Raw genomic sequence first — 25,363 nt, forward strand, 5'->3', positions numbered from 1 at the left:
AGAACAAACCCATGGAGATAGTTGATTTGGTTAATTGTCCTTTATTCTCAAAGAGGACCAAAATAATATCAGTATGTTAGAATTGAGTTACACCTCTCAGACTTGTGGAGGAGGAAGAAATTTGTGTCCAAAGGAGAACTAAAGATCAGTATTGATCACAAAATAGAAAAATTTGATTACATCAAATTAAAAAGGTTTTGCACAAACAAAACTAATGCAAACAAGATTAGAAGGGAAGTAACAAACTGGGAAAACATGTTTACAGTTAAAGGTTCTGATAAAGGCCTCATCTCCAAAATATACAGAGAATTGACTTTAATTTATAATAAATCAAGCCATTCTCCAATTGAAAAATGGCCAAAGGATATGAACAGACAATTTTCTGATGATGAAATTATAACTATTTCCACTCATATGAAAAGTGTTCCAAATCAGTTGAATGGATGCCCATCAATTGGAGAATGGTTGGGTAAATTATGGTATATGAAGGTTATGGAATATTATTGCTCTGTAAGAAATGACCAGCAGGAGGAATACAGAGAGGCTTGGAGAGACTTACAGGAACTGATGCTGAGTGAAATGAACAGAACCAGAAGATCACTGTACACTTCAATGCTGTATGAAGAGGTATTCTGATGGAAGTGGATATCTTCAACATAAAGAAGATCCAACTCACTTCCAGTTGATCAATGATGGACAGAAATAACTACACCCAGAGATGGAACACTGGGAAGTGAATGTAAATTGTTAGCACTACTGTCTATCTACCCAGGTTACTTATACCTTCGGAAGCTAATACTTAATGTGCAACAAGAAAATGGTATTTACACACATATATTGTATCTAGGTTATATTGTAACACATGTAAAATGTATGGGATTACCTGTCATCGGGGGGAGGGAGTGGAGGGAGGGAGGGGATAATTTGGAAAAATGAATACAAGTGATAATATTATTAAAAAAAAAAAAAGAAAAGAAAAGTGTTCCAAATCACTATTGATCAGAGAAATGCAAATTAAGACAACTCTCTGAGATACCACTACACACCTATCAGATTGGCTGAGATGATAGGAACAAATAATAATGAATGTTGGTGGGGCTGTGGGAAAACTGGGACACTGATGCATTGTTGGTGGAGTTGTGAAAGAATCCAACCGTTCTGAAGAGCAATCTTGAATTATGCCCTAAAAGTTATCAAAATGTGCATACCCTTTGACCCAGCAGTGCTGCTACTGGGCTTATATCCCAAGGAAATACTAAAGATGTTAAAGGAACCTGTATGTGTCAAAATGTTTGGAGCAGCCCTTTTTGTAGTGGCTAGAAAGTGGAAAATGAACAGATGTCCATCAATTGGAAAATGGTTGGGTAAATAATGGTATATGAATGTTATGGAATATTATTGTTCTGTAAGAAATGACCAACAGGATGAATACAGAGAGGCTTGGAGAGACTTACATCAACTGATGCTGAATGAAACGAGCAGAACTAGGAGATCATTATACACTTCAACAATGATACTGTAAGAGGATGTATTCTGATGGAAGTGGATATCTTCAACATAGAGAAGAGCTAATCCAATTCCAATTGATCAATGATGAACACAATCAGCTACACCCAGAAAAGGAACACTGGGAAATGAGTGTAAACTGTTAGCATTTTTTTGTTTTGTTTTGTTTTGTTTTTCTTCCCAGATTATTTTTACCTTCCGAATACAATTCTTCCTTTGCAACAACCACAACAACAAAATTTGGTTCTGCACATATATATTGTACCAAGCATATACTATAACTTATTTAATATGTATGGGAATGCCTGCCATTTAGGGGAGGAGGAGAAAAATTTGGAACAGAAGGGAGTACAAGAGATAATGTAAAAATGTAACTGTGAATATGTTATGTGTAATGCCTCCTATATTGATGGATTTATGTTTCAAGGTTATGATCACCCTATGTTCTAAATCAAAAGAAAGGTGGAGATGTTAGGTTCTTACTAAGTCCTAATGAGATAATGAGATATTAGGTTTTCACTAAGTGCTAAGACAATACTTGACAATTCTCTAGTTCCGGCCTTTCCTGTGGAAGAGCTTGCATGCTTAGTAGGAGCAAGCTCATTGGTTGAAGTAATTCTTCCCAGAAGCCCTTGCTTTATCCCTCGCCCATTCTCTGGGAGGATAAAGAGGGCAGCACTCCAGAGATAGAGAGTCTTTGCTCTACACCAGGCTTGACATGGCTCTCTGCCGGAAGGGAAGTCACTTCTCTGGATGAGAGTTAACAGCAACTGTCTGGAGACAACGGTTCTCGGCAGGAAGAAGAATCTGTCCTACAGATTTGAGTTGACACAGCAGATCTCCTCCCAGAGAGTGATTGGCAGCTTCTGGAGACAACAGCACATTACAATAGCTTCCATTTATCTACATCTATCTTTTCTTCCTCTAAGAACCAAGGGGATGTGCGTCTTAATGCAGCCAAGAGTTTAGCAATCTGTACCCAGGTTACAAGTGAACTCTGCTCCTCAATTATCTTAATTATATTCTCTATAGTACCACTCCTGAATGGGGGTGGAGCTGAGGCTGCCGCTGGGGCTGGGGCTGAGTCGACTGAGGTGGAGGGATTGTCTTTAGCTAACAAATATGTACTGTCAAAAGATGTTATAATTAAAATTAATTTAAAAAATAAAAATAAATTTAAAAAAGGGAAAGGGACCTGTATGTGCAAGAATTTTTGTGGCAGCCCTCTTTGTAGTGGTCAGAAACTGGAAACTGAGTGGATTCCCATCAATTGGAGCATGGCTGAATAAATTGTGGTATATGAATATTATGGAATAGTATTGTTCTATAAGAAAGGACCAACAGGATGATTTCAGAAAGGCCTGGAAAGACTTACATGAACTGCTGCTGAGTGAAATGAGCAGGACCAGGAGATCATTATATACTTCAACAACAATAGTATATGATGATCAATTCTGATGTATGTGGCCATCTTCAACAATGAGATGAACCAAATCAGTTCCAATAGAGCAGTAATGAACTGAACCAGTTATGCCCAGCGAAAGAATTCTTGGAGATGACTATGAACCACTACATAGAATTCCCAATACCCCTATTTTTGTCTGCCTGCATTTTTTATTTCTTTCACAGGCTAATTGTACACTATTTCAAAGTCTGATTTTTTTTTGTACAGCAAAATAACTATTTGGCCATATATACATATATTATATTTAATTTATACTTTAACATATGTAACATGTATTGGTCAACCTGACATCTGGGGGAGGGAAAAGGGGGGAAGGAGGGGAAAAATTGGAACAAAAGGTTTGGCAATTGTCAGTGCTGCAAAATTATCCATTCATATATCTTTTAAATAAAAAGCTATAATAAAAACAATTTATCCATTTAGAAATTAGACAGTGAGATACTATCCCACAGATTAACATTTAATTGAAATCAGTAGTGCATTTGACGGAGCCCTTTGCTTAGGTTCTTTATATATAATTGTATTTTGTAACTAATTTAAAATAACTAGATGAAAGTTTTTTTTTCTTATAGAAGGTGAAGATGAGTCACTTACAAGGATAGAATGTCTACAGGGATTGCAATCTTAAAGATTTGAAAAAAGTAATTTCCATTTTGTTATGTTTAAGTGATACTTTCTGCGTGTAAAACACCATCAGTCCTTTTACACAGCAAATGCAAAAAACTTTCAAAAATGAACACCACAAGAATCTGAAATATTCCTGTTAAGTCGGGGCAATTTTGGTGAATAGTAAAATCATTAATTTGATATTTTGCTAGAAACTGGATTATCCAAAAATGATATTTCAATGAAATGTACTTTTGAACTAGCTTTTGGAGTTTTCCAACTTCTGGTTAAAATGTTTCTCTGATATGGAATAAAATGTTATGGTCAATTGGACCTCATTTCATGCCTACTTTTATTCATGTCTCTAAACTAGCAATGTCACTATATAAAGATACCTGACAAGATTGTTATTAAATAATTGATGTGCCAGTAATAGAGAGAGTTTGATTTAGTAAAAACAGCAACAAATTTGGATCAGATGACTTGGGTCCTCAAGCCAATGTTGCCAGCCTCGCAATAAGTTACTTAAGCTCTGGGGACCTCGATGTCTTTATTTGTAAATTGTGACCATAATATGACTAGATGACCTCTAAATGACTTTATAGCTCTAAATGCATGATCCCAAAACTGTGGATCAGTGTTTTATTCATTATATTTCAATAATACCCAAGTAAGTACATGTTCCTTGTTCATTATTATTACTTTTTAATTTAGTATACCATCATGTAAGAAAGACTCATTTGTCCTTTTCCTAAAAAATAATGAGCTAGAATTCCAATGTTCATTCAGGTATCCTAAAGGGAACTAATACTATGCAGATAGATAGATAGATAGATAGATAGATAGATAGATAGATAGATAGATAGATGATAGAGATAAAAAGAGGAAGATAAAAAGAGAGACAGAGAGACAGAGAGAAAGGGAGAGAGAGAGAGAGAGAGAGAGAGAGAGAGAGAGAGAGAGAGAGAGAGAGAGAGAGAGAAAATACTCTACCTACACAAATCAACACTTTCCCTAGAAGTCTTAGAGAACTGCCCAAGGAACTGAAAGGTTGTAACTTATTAAGTTGCATGAAAACATTATGTCTCAGAATAGATTTGAACTTGTGTTTCTGTAGGTTTGAGGTTGGATTTCAAGTTAGTATATTTTGTTCCCTCTCACCTAGATGTTTAATAAATTGACACAGCATATCCAGATCCCGAATGAAATATCATAAAGCAATGTGGAGAAAAATAAAGCTAATTTGATGTATGGAATAAAAGGACCCAACTTTAAAATGAACCACTTTATGTTATATTGCCTACTGTTATCTCATTTCTAACACTCCTTATCACTTTGAAACAAATCAAACCAGCAAAAAGTTGAAGCAAAGATTATTGACCAAATAACACCATAACAACTATGTAAAAAATGAAAAAGAAGTTCCCTATATGATACCAAAAACTGGTTTGGCTGATCTTATTAAATTGATAATGTTGGCATAACATAGACTTTGTTATTCATTATTCAGAGACATAAGATGCCAAAAAAATTTATAAACTGAATTAATGTCAAACATAAAGAAAGTTTATAAGGCTATTTTTTTTCTTTCTCTATATTGAAGTGTTTTGAAAACATTTTGAAAGAAACTATATTCTTCTGGTTTTGAGGGAAATGGATGTTCAAGGGATTTCACACCATTTTGGACTTCCCTACCTGAATCTTTTAGACAACACAAATTTATACAAACATTTTTAGTGGTAACATGTTTAAAACAAATTATCTATTTCTTGTTACACTCAGACATAGTTTATACAAGGAAGCCTCTTAAACTGAATATCTGAAGATGATTTTTGCTCTTTTGCTGTTATTTATTTGTGTTATGATTCCCTATCTAGGGAATAAAAAATGATAATCTACTTAACAAGTTAGCTCAATAGATTTGCTTCATGGTGCTATGCTTTAAGATAATGTATGCCCTATTTTCCTATAGGTAATTTTAAGTGATTAGCATTGGTTGCTTTTATAAGATCATGCTATACATGGAGAATATGATTTTTATTTTAAAAAAAATATTAAAATGCATTTAAATAATGTTTTTAATCAATCAACTGAATAATCAATGAACATTTTTTTCTTAAATGTTAAGTCCAACAAGCACTGTACAACTGGGGTACAACAAAAAAGCAAAAACAGTCCTTCCCCTCAGGAGCTTATGTCAATTAAGTCAATAGTATTTCATGGAGTCATGTTCCTTCTCTTTATACTTGGCAGCAACAAGAAGTAAACATGCAGTATATCAAAAAGAGTTAAAAAACTTAAATGTAAATACTAGCTCCAAAATTTATTACCATCTTTTTACCTTTTAGAACATCTATAAAATGTGTCTCATGATACTTATACTTTCTCACACAGATTTAGTTGACAAATTAACTTGGAAGCCTAACAGAACTACATATTAATCTCTTAGTGGGAAGAAGCCACATATTATTAAAAACAATTCAATGAACATTTAAACTTAATGTAATGTTAGGTAGAGCCAATATGGAAAAGTAAAGGATTAAGAATTCGCTGGAATCTTTCCCCAAATGCATCTAAACACCTTTAAATAATGACTCTAAACAAATACTAGAGCATTCGAACCCACAAAAAGACAGCATGAGGCAATTTTCCACAAAAGACAACTTAGGTCAGGGTGATAGAAGGGAAAATATATAAGGGAAGGGGGAGTCAGAAACAAAACATTTTTGAGGAGAGAAGTGAAAGGAGAGAGAATAGAATAAATGGGGGGATAGAATTAGTAATAGGAATTGTGAAAAGGATTCTGAAGCAACTTTCTCTGATGAAGGCCTCATTTCTCAAACATAAAGGGAATTAAATCAAATTTATAATATATACATATGTATATATATATACATATATATATGCCATTTTCCAATCAATAAATGATCAATTTGCAATTAAGCCCAAATGTCTAGAATCATACACAGCCTTAACCTAATAATACCACTGTATTGGCCATGTATATCAAAATAATTTTTTAAAAGGACCTATATATACAAAGAAATATTTATAGCAGCTCTTTTCTGGTGGTTAAGAATTGGAAATTGAGAGGATGCCCATTAATTGGAAAATAGTTGAAAAAATTGTGGATATATTATTGAGCTAGAAAAACCTGGAAAGACTTCTACGAGCCCATGCAAAATGAAATGTATTTTATCTAAAGTAATAGTAGTATTGAAGATGATTAGCTATGAATGACTGCTATTTTCAACAATACAATATTTTGTGGTAAAAATGCTAGCCATACCCAGAGAAAGAATTGATTGTGTCTAAATACAGGTTGAAACATACTTTTAAAAAATTATTTTTCTCAAATTTTTTTCTGGGGATGAATCTATGTTTTCTTTCTGTATGATGTGTCTATGTTTTCTTTCACAACATGACTTTTATAGAAATGTTTTGCATAACTTCAAATGTGCCTTCTCAATAAGTGAGGGGTAGGAACAAAGGAAGGGAGATAATTTCGAACCCAAAGTTTTAAAAAACAACTGTTTAAAATTGTTTTACATATAATTGGGGAAATACAAAATATTAATTAACAAATAATGGGAAAATACACTTAATGGAATGTCATATATGTCAGGAAAAATATACAATACAAAATAATTTAGGCATTCTAATACTTATTGAGTAAATAGTAATACTAAAATATAAGAAACTTCAGAATTTCCTTTCAATTACAAAATTTTACAGTCATATTAGCATATTTCATAAGAGTATACATAGTATCTTTTCAATAATATAGGGAAAGTAACTAGGAAAAAAATTTTTAAACTGGCATTTCTTCAACTGGACTCAATGGACCCAATGATGACCTCATGAAGGAACCATTGATACTTAACATAACATATGTCAGATACAATTTTGATTCAAGATAATAATATTATATTATCATTAGATAATCCATCTATATGAGGAATAATCCACTGAAGAGGATAGCATGATGATAATGGGTCTACCACTTAATTGACTTAACATGTCCTTCATCTTTAACCATTTTGAGAGTGTATATATCTCAATGTCTAAAACTTCAAAGACATCTCTTTTCCTCATCTTGAAGCCTTTACTTTTCAAATTTTTTGCTTACTTTCATCAATTTCCTTTGTTTTGCCTCAGCTGAAGAAAAGTAGATGAACTAGGGTTTAGCACTGCTAAGGTTTGTGATGTAGGAAACTGATGCTTTATTATAAGACAATTCACAACCTCTGATTCTTGAAAAAACTGACATAAAATTTCATTCTTATTGAAGTGATTCTCTTTCAAGATACTGGAGAAAAAAATCATTTTGAGCTTCTAGTTCAGTTATGAATAGCAAAATCTAGAGAAATTAATTAAGATGCTGACAATTTCTGCTTGTTGCATCACAACCTCATTCCCCCCAGATGGCAAGAGATGACTGTTGGTGAACTCATTTGTGATGAACAGGTGGGAATTACAGAGAGCTCAGAATACAACAATGGGTAACACAGTTACCCTAGAGTGGCTAGTTTTGAGGACTTTGGGGAATAATATACAATATGTAATGTGATTATATTTATAATGGGACTGGACTACTGTTAAATTAGAAGGTCAGGTTGTTCCTTTGTTAATCAGTAACACAATGCTGCTGTTAAGAATTTTATGCTTTGTACATTTTAAATTGTAAGGGTTAGACTTATCAATGTAAGTGCCAAACAAGGCGAAAATTATATTAGCACCACAATATAAAATTCTAATAAGACTGCATGAAAAATAAAGAGTCCAAATTACTTTTAACAAAATAATAAATGGTTTACTGAAAACTGAATGCTATTCCTTAAATGTGAGAACATGCAAGCTAATAATGAGATTTCTTCCCCTGGTGGATATTGTAAGGTTTATAGATTTATTTTCTTAAGATTTTGAAGTGAGTTGCTTAACTTTTCATTATGAGGATACAATAAATCTGCAGTTTATCAAATTCTATGTAATTATTAATATTTTCAGGCAGTAGCTATAATTTAACTTCTACATATAAGATTTTATATGACCTTTATATATTACATTCATAAATCTTCTTTTAATGAATAAGGCAAAAAAAAAAATTCTTAAAAAAGTAAGTGCCCTTTTTGGCCACTAGAACTTAATCCATGGTTTTCTATGGCAAAAGTCAATGGATAATTATTAATTTCAGAAGCGATAGTACCAGACACATTTTTATTATCCATATTTTTATTATCCAGATGAAAAACATTATATCTAAGATACATTGTAACAAAGATAAGAATATTACCTTTTTGTCTATAGACAAACCTGTCTCTTAATCAAGAAAGTATGAGTGCAGAGTGTGACAAGATGGCTATCCAATTATAGGGAATTAGTGAAGAAGATCTGATGATATTATAATATGTTCATGAATTTGTATACTATATTTTTAAACCATATCTCTGTTTGAATTAATAAAATGTGCTAATGACAAGGAGCTTCATCTGCCAATGCAGATAAACACCTGTCCCTGGTTTTATAATCAAAGAGTTGTCTACGGTACTGAGAAGTATGTTTCAGAAGTAGTGCTTGAATTGTGGACTTTTTGAATCTGAGTCTAGATTTTTTTCATATTTTTAAAAATCTAATCTCTAGGATCATCTCATGGTAAGGATTTTATCATGTCACAGTAGTGAAATAATTAATTGGGTCAATTTCTAGAGGGCACTGATATAAAGATGCTTTGTCAATATAAAGGCCTTTATATATGTCTGTCAGTTTAGTTTAGTCAATAGCGGGAATTCAGGGATAAAGACAACTGGAACTACAGTTTAAACATAGAGATTAAATTAAAGGAGAAGAACTATGGGATGAGGAAAACAAGTTACCTCAAAGGGCCCTAATTTAATGACTCTATTGAAGTAGATTATATGAGTCAAATCATTGTCTACTTCACCCCTTAATGGACCAATTACTTCTTTCCAATACATGTGAACTACAGAGAACATAGCTAATTTTTCTTGGGCCCCTGAATCTAGTTATCTTTACTACTATCTTTCTCTTTGATCCTAAACATCAGTGTGTCAAAGTAGTTCCACTACATTTCTACTTTGGTTCAAGATAAGATTACAGGAAAACTAAAACTCAAAAAACTGGACATATTTCCTAAATTACACAACTTGAGTTCCAACCAATCCTCTAACTCAGGCCATCAACTATTACTTCTACTTCAGTCCTTTATCTAGGAAAAAAGAGATATGAAAGGTAAAATAAATTCCTAGTAATCTTTCCCACATGATCAAGAAATCAAAAATCATTTATATATATATATATATATATATATGTGTGTGTGTGTGTGTGTGTGTGTGTGTGTGTGTATGTGTGTGTATCAGCCTTACATTATATAACACTGTGCATCAAGCACTGTCCTAATCTTAATGAATAATTTTTTTCTCCCACTTCCAGGGGTGGTCTTATACTTACACTCACACTTTCAGGTGTAAGTCTCTCTATGATGGTATTTCATGGAACTCCCAGGGATCAAATTTCTTTTCCACCTCAAACTTTCCTGGTTTTTTAATATATAATGACATATATAATGACACACTATGAAATGCCAGGAAGATACCTCAGTTCTAACACCCTACTTCTCATTCCTTTTGAGAAACTCTCCAGAAAATGTTAATATAATAAAAAATACATATTGAGATAGTTTTAAATGAAATATTGATAAGTTTACAGGTCTCCTCCTCCATTGGTAGCAAAATCTGTAATGAGTTAAAATGACTGCTAAGATATTTGCAATTTTTAACAAAAATTCCAGGAAGTCAGAGGCTTCTGGGCAATGTGTGAATCATAATGAAGAGATCCATCACTTCCTAGAGAATAGGTTTATTCTCTAATGGCCTAACTAGATCAATAGGTCATGGCATCTCCATTACCTTACCTTATGCTGATTCTTATTAATAGAACAAAGTATTTTTTTGCCCGCTAAATCTTTTTATTTTGTAATCAAAGTAATACAAACCAGTCAATATAACAAAGATTCATATAAATATGTTTATCTGTGCTTATAAACTTGAGGAAGAATAGTCCTGAGGTCTGCACTGGCTCCCAGCCCCAGGTGAGGACAGCCTCACCTGGCTGGAGAAAGGATGCCAGGGACGAGGTGGGGGGGGCAGCCTCAGGGGCTTGAGCAGCTTTCTCCAAATATCCTATAAATGAAACTAAACTGGTGGAGGAGTATTCCTCAAAGGCTCACTGGCCTCCAGATTGCTCCTGGGGCAGCAGGGACCTGCACCATGGGGTGCCACGGGCCAGCCCTAATTACCCCCATTCTCTTCATCACAGGCCAACGCCTGGGACCTGAACCCAGTGCCGGGTAAAGATGAGAAAGAGGGGCTTGATCCAAGGCTTCCCCAACCATAGAACAAAAACCAAAACGGGCCCTGGGCCCAAATCAAATCCAATTGACCAGTAACTTAGAAGTCAACATATTAACAGCTAAAAAACCTAGAAACCAAGGGGCCAAGGCCTGTGTGAGCATTTGTGGTGAGCTAGAACAAAGTATTAATAGAGCCACCTTCTACAGGAGCCCTCCAGAGTAGTCTAGAGCAGAGCTTCTTAAACTTTTTTCCACTCAAGATCTCTTTTTGCCTGAGATATGTTTACCTATGTTATATAGATATACACAAGAGATATACAACCAAATATTTACTGATGATAAATCATAATTTCATGACACCCCCCCACATTCAGTTAGCAACACTATATTGGGTTACACAACACAGTTTGAGAAACTTTGCTCTAGAGAATGTCTTTATATAAACTTCCACTTCTAGTCTTGTTCCCAATAAGTTGCACTGTGAGTTAGGGTGTGTTAGAGCCAGCTCCAACAGAAGTTTCCAGGACCCAGAAATGATGGTCATATATTGAAGGAGAGTTTTTACACCTACATAATCAGCAAATATTAAAAATATGACTGATGCTTTCTATCCATGTAATGCTGGATAAGTCACTTGATCTCCCAGAACAATTTGTTAAGATGGTAAATTGCTGATAATCAATGGTAAAGGGAATGTCCTCATCAGAAGTTCCATCTGCCAACAAAATAATTGATTTTTTTTAAAGTCAAGGTCCTCTGATAAGTTTTGAGATACCGAGGTAAAGTTAAAAGACAAGTAAATTAGGTCGTTTGGTCTTCAGGTTATTATAGTCTAAGAGTGATTTAGATTTTTACAGTCAAAGGTTCTGATAAAGTCCTCATTTCCAAAATATATAGAGAATTGACTCTAATTTATAAGAAATCAAGCCATTCTCCAACTGATTAATGGTCAAAGGATATGAAGAGACAACTCTCAGATGAAGAAATTGAAACTATTTCTAGCCATATGAAAAGATGCTCCAAGTCATTATTAATCAGAGAAATGTAAATTAAGACAACTCTGAGGTACCACTACACACCTGTCAAATTGGCTAGAATGACAGGGAAAGATAATGCAGAATGTTGGAGGGGATGTGGGAAAACAGGGACATTGATACATTGTTGGTGGAATTGTGAATACATCCAGAAATTCTGGACAGCGATTTGGAACTATGCTCAAAAAGTTATCAAACTGTGCATACCCTTTGATCCATCAGTGTTACTACTGGGCTTATATCCCAAAGAGATTTTAAAGAAGGGAAAGGGACCTATATATGCAAGAATGTTTGTGGCAGCCCTCTTAGTAGTGGCCAGAAACTGGAAACTGAGTGGATTCCCATCAATTGGAGCATGGCTGAATAAATTGTGGTATATGAATATTATGGAATAGTATTGTTCTGTAAGAAAGGACCAACAGGATGATTTCAGAAAGGCCTGGAAAGACTTACATGAACTGCTGCTGAGTGAAATGAGCAGGACCAGGAGATCATTATATACTTCAGCAACAATAGTATATGATGATCAATTCTGATGTATGTGGCCATCTTCAACAATGAGATGAACCAAAACAGTTCCAATAGAGCAGTAATGAACTGAGCCAGCTACACCCAGGGAAAGAACTCTTGGAGATGACTATGAACCACTACATAGAATTACCAATCCCTCTATTTTTGTCTGCCTGCATTTTTTATTTCCTTCACAGGCTAATTGTACAAAGTCCTATTCTTTTTGTACAGCAAAATAACAGTTTGGACATGTATGCATATATTGTATTTAACATATACTTTAACAAATTTAACATGTGTTGGTCAACCTGCCATCTTGGGTAGGGGATGGGGGGAAAGAGGACAAAAGTTGGAACAAAAGATTTTGCAGCTGTCCATGCTGAAAAATTACCCATGCATACATCTTGTAAATTAAAAAAAAACTATAATAAAAAATGCAGAAAAAAACAGGATGAGTTAGAAAAATGTAATAAGCACTGTGTGTTCAATGCAAGATTCATGGGAATGGAAATTCAGAGAGACCAAAAAAAAAAAAAAAGGCAATGATCTTTAAGAAAGTTTAAGTTACTAAAAAGTTATCAGTTCCAGGGAAGGCCTGAAAGAGTCAGTGAACACTGAATTGAGCCTTAAGGGAAGGTAAGTATTCAGAAATGTATTCTAGATATGGGATATAATACTAATTTATATTATTCCAAGGAGATGGGAGGAGGAATGTTGGAATCCCTTTAGCTAAAATCTGGAGAACAAATTATTACATTTTAAAATATTGTAAGTTCAAATAGTATAAATCTGAATACATATAGCCTCTTTTGGGAATTCATTACAGAAACTAATTGGGATGTGGCTATATTACCAAAAAACAAACAAACAAACAAGCAAAAGCCTGATGTAGTAAATTGGAATCAGATTGTGGAGGAGTTTAAATATTATGCAAACTAAGATCATATTTTGTCTTAAATTCAAGAAGAAATAAATGAAGCTTTTTCATTTGGGGGGAGATTGACATGATTAAATTGACAAGGATAGGTGCCTTTCTGTATCTTTGGAAAAATTATTTTGGCAACTTGTACTAAGTATGCATTGGAGAAAAGAATAGTCATTCCATTTAGAGTTATTCTGACCTTTTCAATTAATAAAATTCATATTAAATACTGATAGTGTACTTATAGTGCTCATAACTCAGTGTTCTACATTAACAAATTTGACTGCTTTATAATTAAACTATTTTTCCCATTTACTATCCTTGAACAGAAAATGGAAAATTGGAATGTCCTTCCTCTTGCATGTTAGGTTCAATTTCCTCCCGGCTCAGATATTATTTCATAGTATAAGTTTCCTGAGCTAGAATGCCTTGTTCATAAAGCCCATTTCCTTTATCCAAACTACATAGAGAATGAATAATAAAATCTGTAGCACATTCTAGGAAAAAATAGTTTGTCACCAATTTCTTCAATTTGAAATTTCATTTCTTACTTGTATATTGCAGAATGCACTCCTTTCTCATTTCTTCCTTCAGAATCCTTATCTTCATCCCAGTCTCAAATTGAGTTTTACCTTCTCCATTTTGCCCTCTTTCAATCCCAGTGGTTACAAGTCTTCATTCCTCTTTCAGTTTTCTTTATATTATTTTTATTTGTATACAAATTACCCCTTCCCTCCTCCTAATAGAATGTAAACTTCTTGTGGGCAAGAACTATTTCCTTTTTAACTTTGTATCTCCCATATCTATCATGGTGTCTGGAACATAACAAACCTTTAAGTGCATGTTGAATTAACTTGACTTGACTAAGCACTAATCCAGTTTTTTTTTTCTCTTTGAACTGTACAATATGAATTTTTGGTACATTGATTAGTTGAGAGATGGATCCTTCTGCCTATTTGGGAATGGAATATCCATAGTTACTTGCTAATTTTTCTCTCAAATAATAAACATGCTAACTTGTATTATTTATGAAGAGATATTTATATAGCATGTAAAATACTTACATCATCAATTTATTGTTTAATATGTTCACCCTTTGAGGGACAATGGCTATATAGTAGACAGTGGACTGGTCTTGAATGACTCAAGAAGAGATAACTTCAAAGCCTGTCTCTGACAGATATTAACTGTAGCATCATTATAAAGTCCAGACATAGAGGTAGCTAGATGATTTGGTGGATAAAGTGCTGGGCTTGGAGTCAGGAAAACCTGAGTTCAAATGTAGTCTCTGACTTTTGCTAACTATGTGATCCTGTGAAAGTCACTTAATCTCTGCCTTACTTCACAAGAGAAGGAAATGACAAACCATTCCACTCTCTTTGCCCCACTCAAAAAATAAATAAAACCTTATAGACAGAATTGATGTGATATGGTCCACAGAGTCATGAATATTTGCACATTACCGAATAATTGAACAATAGGTAATACAGTAGATAGAGTGGTAGGCCTAAAGTCAGGGAGACGTGTATTCAAATAAAGACTCAGAGACTTCCTAATTATGTGACTCTGAGTAATTCATTTAACCTCTGTCTGCCTCAGTTTCCTCAATTGTAACACCCAGGATTGTTTTGAGAATCAAAGAAAATATGTGGAAAGCTCTTAGCTTTTCTCATAAGCTAGTTTTTGGCATTTAGTAGGTGCTTAAGAAATGTTTTTCCTACTCAGTGATTCAGACCACTTTCTATAAATTCTATAATTTCTATAATTCTATAATAGATAATTGGTTAATATTCATTGCCACAAAGAATTTCCATACCAGGAATTCCCAGACTGATGAAATCATGGCTCTGAACCAAAATTCAAGAAAACAAAAAAAATTGTTTTCTTTAGTGTTGTCTGCCTTAAACAATAATTGCTCAAAGAACAGGAATTATATTTCTAAAAAGCTCTATTTATAATTTAGCAATTTCCAGACAGTACTCACCAAAAAAATTATTTTACGCTGATATTATAAAATATATCTTTCCAAATATCAAAAAAGATGTTTGATTGATTAAGATGATGTTTATTCAAAAAGTCAGACACCTTAACCCATCCTATGAAACTATTTCTGATGCATTTGCATAATTTCACCATGGAAGTTCACCTGAAATTTCTTAATTTTCCCCGCTTTCCTAAGGATGCCAGCTAAGCACAGTAGTCATCTGTAAGTTTTTATTTGCCCCAGCCATGTGAATATCTTATTTTTCCTTAATTCATTTTTTTGATTATACAATCTTTGCTCTGGCTCTTCTTTATAAATCATTACACTTATGTGTGGCTACCATTCATTTGTGAATACTCATAGAATATTATAATCTTTGAAGAATTAAAAATAAGTATTACACTTTGTGTAATACTTATTTTTAATTCACAAACATACAATGAGAATAAAATAATGACATTAAAAAAGATGATCCTTTGTTTCTGGGAAAAGTTTGGGATCATCAAAGGTACTTGACAATGTCCCAAAGGGAATACTGTCTGTTATTGACCAGTGTTTGTTACTTTACCCAACATCTTGTCTATTTTTGTTGTCTATCTGTTTTTATTTAATTAGTGGGGAGTGGCAAAGATAGTGGAGTGGTTTGTAATTTCCTTCTCTAGTGAATTAAATGAGCCTTAAATTGTAAGCCCTAAATAACTATATAGATATTACTTTTGAGATGATTGTGATAATACAGTAGTTGATATTTTCTGTCTTACTATCTCAGTTTTGTTACTGTCTAAGGATTTTCCCCATGTCTTTGATATCATTTGGTTCTTCAGATTCCTTGAGAATCAGTTTCTTACTGCCCTCAGTTATTTCCTTTAAAGCACATACTTATTTTGTGTACATTTGATCTAATTTAACTGCTTGCCCACATTTATTCTCTTTAATAAATATTTCTTTTTTTTCTTTTTCATCCATATCTGTTCTTCTTTTCTTTTTCTTTTTTATATTTATTTATAGAAAATTAAACACAAAACAAGAAAAAATTTAAAAACAGAAAAGGAAAATAAAAATAAACAAAACAAAACATTGTTATGTGACCAGCAAAACATCAGAGAGGATTCAAAATATGTAAAAATAAATTTCTATTTCAAGAAAACATATATAATAATACAAGAGATTATATATTCATAACTGTCTACCTTTTTTTTTGCTTCCTTATGGGTTATTGTTTTCTTCTCTGCTCTGCACTTTTCACTTTATTCTTTCCCCCCCTTTCATCCCCTCATACCCCCAAGAAGGCTTCAGTTAATCATAGATATGTTTATATATACATATATACATATTCACACATGCATACATATATATACACATACACCGAATATATATGTATATGTATATTTAAGCATTTACACATGTGTAGACATGCACCAAAAACAATATCCATATGGCTAACATATAATGTAGATTTCTCTCTTGATCAAATCTTAAAGTTTGACTTTATGTGAGATAAATGATTACTAATCCTACTTTTATTCTAACAAATTCTATTCCTGATCTTTATTATAATGTTTATGTATATCTCTTATTCCCTATCTCTACTAAGTCTTCTACTTTTTAACTTGTCTTGCTATTACTTAACATCCCATACCCATGGATTCCTTTCTTATCTTCTTTCCCCTACCTTTTTCCTCCATCTTTATTTCATTCCTGTTAATCTACAGACCATATATTACTCCAGCTCATCTAAATACTCGTCTGTGCCTCACTTCAGCATATGCTAGCTTTTTCTTCCCTTTTTATCCCTTTCCTATTAATCTGCAGACCTTGATCCACTGCCACAAATTCCTATACCCTTCTATACCCCATCTTATATTATCTTATATTATATTCCCTTATTTTTTTATAGGTTTCGGAGGGCATGTCTCTCTGTATGTGTATGTATATGCATTATTGTTCACCTATTTCTGATGTAAGTGGCTTTCAGAACTACCAAGCCCTCCTTTCTTTTGTAATGCCTCTGTGTCAGGTCTTCCTCTGCACCCTGTTCTTATAGCATATGTATTAGTTTTGCCTTTTCCTGGACAGTTTTGCTTTTTACAATCAGATCATACTCAGCTCTGCTTTAATCTTTCTTCTGAGTGTCAATCTTAAACACATGGTATTCATTTCCATGTTTAAAAAAATAGGCAATTTGTCTTCACTGAGTCCCTTGAAATTAATTTTTATGTTGACTTTTACCTGCTAAATTTTCTATTAAGTTTGGATTTGGTTGAGATAAAATCCTTGAAAATGTGCAAGTTCATTGAATGTCTTTTCTTTCATTCAATATCATGGTTAGATTTGTTGGAAATATTTTTGGCTTCAGACATCTTTCTTGTTGATATATATTATTATAGGATCTGAAGTCTTTTATTGTATTTGCTGATACATCCTGTAAAATTATAATTTTAACTTCAAAAGATTTTTTTGTTATTTCTTGTACAATAGTCTTTTTGATCTGGGAGTTTTGAAATTTGACAATATTATTTCTACATGTTTTCCATGTAGGATCTCTTTAAGATGGTGATTAGTAGTTTTTTTATTTCTACTTTTTCATGTTATATCACTCAAGGATGACTTTTTGAATTATTTCTTCCATTATTGTGTCAAGGTCCTCTTTTCTAACACAGTTTATATTTTCTGTTCTTGATCTGTTATTTTTTATAAGATGTTTCACATTCGATTCTACTTTTTCATTCTTTATAATTTGTTTGGTTGTTTTTTGGTCTCTTATTATACCTTTACTGACTTTCTCTTGTCCAATTCTAATTTTCAAAGAATTTGTTTCTTCTTTAAGACTGTGTATCTTCTTTTCTAATTGATTAACTTTTCCTCATAATCTTCTTATTTTTTTTTCTTGGATAATTCTTATATTTTTGGTTTCCTTCCAATCTCTCTCATTTGATTTTTGAAGTATTTTTAAATTCTTCCATAAATTATTTCTCAACAGAGAAATTATTTCTTAACACTACTCTTGGGGATTAGAAGAGGCTTTCTTGTATTCAAGATATCAAGGGATAATGTTGTAAAAAAAATTACCCATGCATATGTACTGTCAAAACAAAAAAATTATAATTATAAAATTAATTTAAAAAAAAAGAAGAGGCTTTCTTTACTTCAATCTCTGAAGATGAATCCCAGTCTTCCATTTTGCCATATTAAGTTTCTTTGGTTGGGTTCTTTCTTCTTTGTCTGTTCATTTAAAGATAAAATAAGGATGTCTACTTCAGATGTGGATATATGGTACATATAGCTTCATTTCAGCTCTTCCCTCTGACCATGGAATCCCAAATCAAAACTTTCACCTTCTTGCAGGTGCTTGCAGTCATGTTGCACTACTTCACCAGGTGTGGCTGATGTTACTAATCAGCAGAGGCTCCTTCAGTCTTCCCAGATTCAGACTTCAGATTCTCCACACTGTTCTGAAGATAAAAGTTTCTGTGATTGTGATTGAGGCTACCTTTGAACAAAGCCATCACCAGGGTCCTTTCTTTGGAGCTATCCTGGAGGAGCTTATATTTCATATCAGTTAAACCTGATGGTGAAGTCTTTCCTCCAGTCCTCTCAGGTTACCCCAGGAGGACCTGCATTTTGCCATAAGTAGTATTTCTTTTTTACTGGATTATGTTTCTCCTGAGGCTCAATTTCATTTTGTTTCTAGGGAGATCTGGAGAGCTTGGAATTATCTGATCTATTCTGCCATCTTTCCAGAATCCTTCCTTTTTTAGTGATATTTCTATCTGTTTTACTTTACCAGTATAGCCAAGACTAGGATGGAAATTTTTTCCAACCATAATGCTTTTATTGTTTTTGATGGTGAAAAATATTATACCAAAACTTGATAAATATTTTCCAATCTTAGATTTGCTTTCTTCTTCCCAATTTTTTATCCTAACAGGTTATTTTTAGTCCTTAATTTTTCTTAGATGAGTCTCTTTAATGCTAATTTAATTCTCTATTTTCTCCTCATTAATAAAGTAGCACACCACATTTTCTCTTATATTTTATAATTCATTAACTTTTCTATATTCTCCCCCACAACAAATTTTGGATCATAATATGCAATAATAATAATAATATTTGCCATTTTGGAAAGAATTACTGTGAGCACTGAGTTATGAAATGACTAATTATAATCCCCTCTTTGTCTCTGGGCTCCACTTTGATTTTTACATACTTCTTTTACTAATACCACCAAGCAGATTTTTCATCCTAGAAGATAACTCAAACCCTGAGACTGCTTTTGCTGATTGGTCACTTCCTTGAGAATGTCCAATTTAAGGAAAATGCCCAGATTACTCATATTTACTCCTTCATTCCTCTTCTGAATTTCCAAACTTCATTCCACACCATTACCTTGCATAACTACCTCTTCATTCCTGCTCACTCCAACTCTTCACTTGCAAGTTCCTTGAAACAGGAACTATTTTTACTTTTTATTTGTATGCTCAAAACTTAAAATAGTGCCTGAAATGTAGATAGTGTTTAATAAATATATGGTTCCAGTGTTTTCATTGCCTTTAGATATATTAAAAAACCTATGTTCATTACTTCTTTATTTATCTCTCCATGAAGAACCTTAGTCATCCTTCCATTTAGTGCAACTTCTTTATTTCTTCTGCTTTTATTTATAATGAGAATGTGAAAGAGTAATCAGAATCTATCTCTCCAATAATTTGACCACTCAGTTTGTCTTCAAATAAAGATATGACCTTTAGTTTTTCAATAGGTTGGTTAAAGTTTATAAATGATTTAAAATATCTGTGATTCTTAGAGTTCTCTATTCCTTACTATTTTTAAATTTTTTTCTTTTTTATTATGAATTTAATAAATAGCCATAGCCATGGAAATTTTGATGTACAAAAAAAAGAATGTTTAGTTCAGAAAAAAATAATTATGAAACTTCTTATTTCTGCTAAAGAGTTTGCTTTTCTAAATATAATATGAATTAAAAAAACAATTTTATATCCACTTCTGATCTTCATTTTCCTCTGTTTGTATATTTTATTATTCCTTTGATATGCTTCTCTTTTCTTCACATCTCTATCACTCACTATCACATTATTTTCCATGTCCTACTCTCTTCATTCTATTTAAATTCACACATATTTTCCAAAGTTTCACTAAAATTGTCCTATTTATCATTTTATAGTGAAGTAATATTCTTTTATGCACAGTGGCCCAAAAGTTTTCATGCACTCCTAAGCTATTGAAGCTTAATATTAATTTTATTTAAAAAAGTTAAATGAAACATTATTAATTTTAATAAGCATTATACATAAGCAGGCCATTGCAGTTTTTAACTGCACTAGACTTTTGGGATATCCTGTATTAATAAAACATAATTTATTCAATCATTTTCCAAATGATAGCCATCCATTTCATTTCCTGTTCTTTACTAAAATTATAGATTTTTGCAGACATGGGTCCTTTCCCACTATATTTAACCCCTTTATGGTATATGTCTAGTAGTACTGATGAGTCAAAGGGTAAGCATAATTTATTGATTGGGGGTTGTATAGATTCAAATTATCTCCCAGAAGAGTTAGACTAATTCAAGGCTCAACTAACTTTCTGTTCCTTTTTTTTTAACCATTCTTGTGCCATCATAATAATAGTTAATATTTATGCATCCCTTATGGGTAGATGGACTAGGCTCAGCATTTTCCTAATGCAGCTTATCTGATTTCTTGATTTCTTCCTCTCAAGCGATCTGAATTAGTCTTAGTTTCCCTGACAGTAACTTCGTTCTGGGGTTATGAAAGTACTTTCTTTGCCACTTGTATTCTAACCTCTCAGACTCGATGGATATCTGAAACCACTTAAGTTCACCTTTCTCTGATCTTGTACTAACCAGATGAATTGTCAGAGATGTGAATGAGGGTGCACATCCAGAGAACATAAGAACTACTCTATCATTGCTGTATAGTCTGGCTGTTTTTGAACAAAATATGGTTCCTTTTTTCAATGATTAATCAATGCTTTTTTGTCCCAATATGAAAACTAAACTAAGGAGGAACTGTCTTTAGAGCTATGCCCACAAAAGTAATTGGTATTATTATCCCCATTTTATATACAAAGAAACTAAGGCAGATAGAGGTTAAGTGCACAGTTATTCAGTTTGTCAGAATTTGAAGGCAAATTTGAATTCAGATTTTCCTCATTTTAAGTGGAAAAGTGCTTCTAGGACTAGAATTGAGTTGGTTTTTCTCTATTTCTTCAATTGGGCATAAAAATCCCTTTCCATTTGACCAGACCACTATTGATGGTAATGATTAATTATTATTATAATAAATGTTTATTGAATGACTGGTGAGTCCCTCCATACTTAGATTGGTTCTCAGAAAACAGATCCAGTATGTTGCTAAAACCATAATTGAAATTTTTCCACCTTTAGTTAAGAAAACAAATGATGCAATTCTTCTCCTTTTGCAACCATGAGACTTGACATTTGTTTAATGCTTTACATATTGTCACATTTTAGTTTCAAGACAATCCTGTCACATCAGTATCAGATATTTATGTCCATTTTTCAGATTGAGAAACAGACATGCATGACTTAAGTGAGCTTGTACATAGTCTCATAACTAACAAAAGTCAGAAGTGCAATTCAAGTCCAGATCCTCTTACACCAGGCCCAGTGTGTCATCTACCACCTCATGTCTCATTGTGTATAAGAGCGTCCCTTGTATGTCCCTTACCTCTGTGGTGCTTCCTTTAAAACATTAGTAAAGTTCACAAGAAGAAAAAAGGAATAGCAAATTTATAAATCAGTATTCACTTTACAATTCTCTAACTAATGAGAATCATTTATTTTTTAACAAGGTAGAATTCCTTGTTTAACATTAACCATTAGCCCTAACAACATAAGTCTTAAAAGGACCTTTTGGATATCCCAGTGTACCAGGAATCATAGAGCCAATAAAAAATGAAAAATAATATTGTGATTGTACTTTAGATTATGAAAACATTCCATAAACTAGAAAATTGCAATTCTTGCTGAATCCAGAAAAGTATTATTAAGAAGTCTCAGAAATTAAAACTTATATTGCTTTAAACTCTTAAAATCTCCCTTCTCCTTCCCTCTTACTGGTACTTGTGTCAGGTATTTCCCTTGCTACTAATTCTAATAGCATGGCCTAATTAACTCATTTTATCTTTTGGTATAAATCAATTACAATTAAAATATAGTTTGTTAAACCTCAGTGGAGTATTGTTTCATGTTAAAAACATTTTTACTCATGAGATCAAGTGTGATTAATTTCAGTAAAAGGTTAAAAGTTCAACTTACTCTGAGAGGAGGGAATTAGGTACAGATTCTTCCTTCCCAGAATATTTCATACTGGTCCTGAATACTCAAACAAGCAAGAATATAACTCCATATTAGCCTTACTAATTTAATAGTCAAACAAAAATTGTGATGTTTAAAATGACAGTTTATTTTAAAGTACTTGACAAAATTTGTTAATATGCACATTACTAAATCAGTAATTGTAGATTAAATTAATATTTTTATAAATGCACAAAAATGGGCATTGCTCCAGGATTAGTGAATTGCTTTGGCCATTTTAACACAGCTGAACATACATCAATTATACAGTCAATCTTGGAATATAAACAGTTCCAAACAGTTGTGGAGGGACAAAATGTTGATTATTATAAAGAAATTATATAGTAGTTAGGATATGTGGAATTTTATCTAAGGTTTAAATAGATTTCCAATATTTATTTTCATTTGCAAAGTGAAATTTTTATTTACATAGCAAAATATATTCTCTAGAATGAGAGAGATTATATTTAAGTTGTGCATCCTGTTTTATCTAAAGTACTGTGTTCAGTTAGTTTTGTTAACTTTTAGGAGAGACTGGGAAATGGAAATATATCTAGAATAGCTTTATCAAGACGGTGAAAGAACCAGAAACTTTCATATAGAAGAAAAGGTTGAAGGAACTGACAGAGAATATGTTGAAGGAATGGTATTTGGAAGAAGAGTTATCTTTATTCTGTTTGAACCCAAAGTAAAAGATAATGATTAATAAATAGAAGTTGCTATGTCAATGAAGGTAGAAATGATATGGGATTTTGACTTGAGATAAAAAAAAATTGGTCTTTGTCAAAGACCAATTACAGAAAGGATATTGACAAATCAAGATGTGTGAAATGAGGATTATCAGGATAATGATAGGACTTGAAACTTTTTCACATGAGGACAAATAGAGGGAACTAGTGGTGATGTGTAGCTGTCTTTAGTTTTTGTAGATATTCTTAGATAGAAGAGAGCTGAAACTAGCAATTCTTAAATCCGTAAAATAGAAGTATGAGTAATGGATAGAAGTTTCAGAAAAATATTTCAAATTGATTTGCTTCTTGATTGGAAAAATAAGGTAATTTTAATTTTTTTCTTTTTAAGATCACTTACTAAATATGAAAAGATTCATTATCATCCATTTGAACATTAGGTGATTATTTTTTCTCCATGATAATATATGAAGTAGATAAACAAGGCAAAATACTTCCCAGGCTTATCTGGACACATTCTATTTTTTCATTGGCAGTTGAAGAGTGGTAAAAAATAGACCTCTGAGTGTAAGTACTACATAGTTCTTAGCCTTCCAAAAAAACATAATTTGACAATAGGAACTCAATTGAGAGTTGTCTTGCTGAATGGCAGGACATTCAATCATTAGAAAGCAGAATTAAGCAAACCTGGATTTTAAAAATTATATATATATATATATATATATATATATATATATATATATATATATATATATATATATTACTAGACATACATAACCAGAGAAAGCTTAGTGGAAAATAATAGATTGGCTACTCTAAAGTGAACAAATTAACAAGGTTTGTGATTTGGGGACTGTCCTCAGAATTTACAATCCCTGACAAAGAATAGGTGCTAAATAAAAGCTTGTTTTATTCAAAGAAAAGCCTGCGTCATCAAATCATGTTATCTAGAGCTGGAAGTCATCCTAGAGGGCATGTGGTAGAGGAATCTTGTTTTGCACATGAGGAAATTAAGACCTAGAAAGATTATGAAACATTCTCCCAATGTCACACAAGGGACAGTAGTACATTTGGGATTTGAACTCAGATCTTATAATATTAAAATTCAGTACTCTACCACCTACTAGATCCAAACTCAAATAAAATCAAGGTCAATAATCTGTAAATAAGGATCCCTATAGATCATGTGGTGATAGTTTAAAAACTCATTAGTTTAGCCAAACTAACTCATATATCTCTCCCTTAAAAAAAAAAAAAAAAAAAAAAAAAAAAACATTATATGCAGTTTCCATTCCCAGAGTCCTCCATTTCAAGATGTTGGCAGATACCTTTTCCAGTATAATAAATGCTTATTTATTGATTGATTCTAATAAATTGGGAGCTTTGGCATTATAATTTCACAGGATATGATTCTATTTTATTTTTGTTATTTTATTATAGTTATTGTATAACAACTATAGTAATACAGTAAGTATTGTATTCTCCTTACTCTACTTTGTATCTCTTCAGTATCTTTCCATGCTTCTCTGTATTCATAAGTCATTATTTTAGATAGTAGAGTAAATATACCATAAATCTGTAAACCACGATTCCTTTAATAATCTTCAGTAAATATTTTTGTTTCCACTTTTCTTGCTATAAAGATGCTGTTATAAACATTTTGGTGAATAAATGAAGTTGAATGTTGACTTCATTGGGGTATATCCCAGAAGTAGAATCTATGAATCATTTTCTTCACATGATTCCAAATTGCTTTCCATCATGGTTTGGACTTATCCACAGCTCCCAAAACAACAGGCTTTAGTGTGTTCATCTTTCTACAACTTCTGCTGGCACGTCAACTTGAGGCTAACCTAGAAGTTCACCAAGGAATTTCATCTTCAAATAAAATTATATGGGAACTGTAAATGAGAGCTAG

The sequence above is a fragment of the Sminthopsis crassicaudata genome, chromosome 2 (assembly GCF_048593235.1).
Source record: "Sminthopsis crassicaudata isolate SCR6 chromosome 2, ASM4859323v1, whole genome shotgun sequence".
Lineage (NCBI taxonomy): Eukaryota > Metazoa > Chordata > Mammalia > Dasyuromorphia > Dasyuridae > Sminthopsis > Sminthopsis crassicaudata.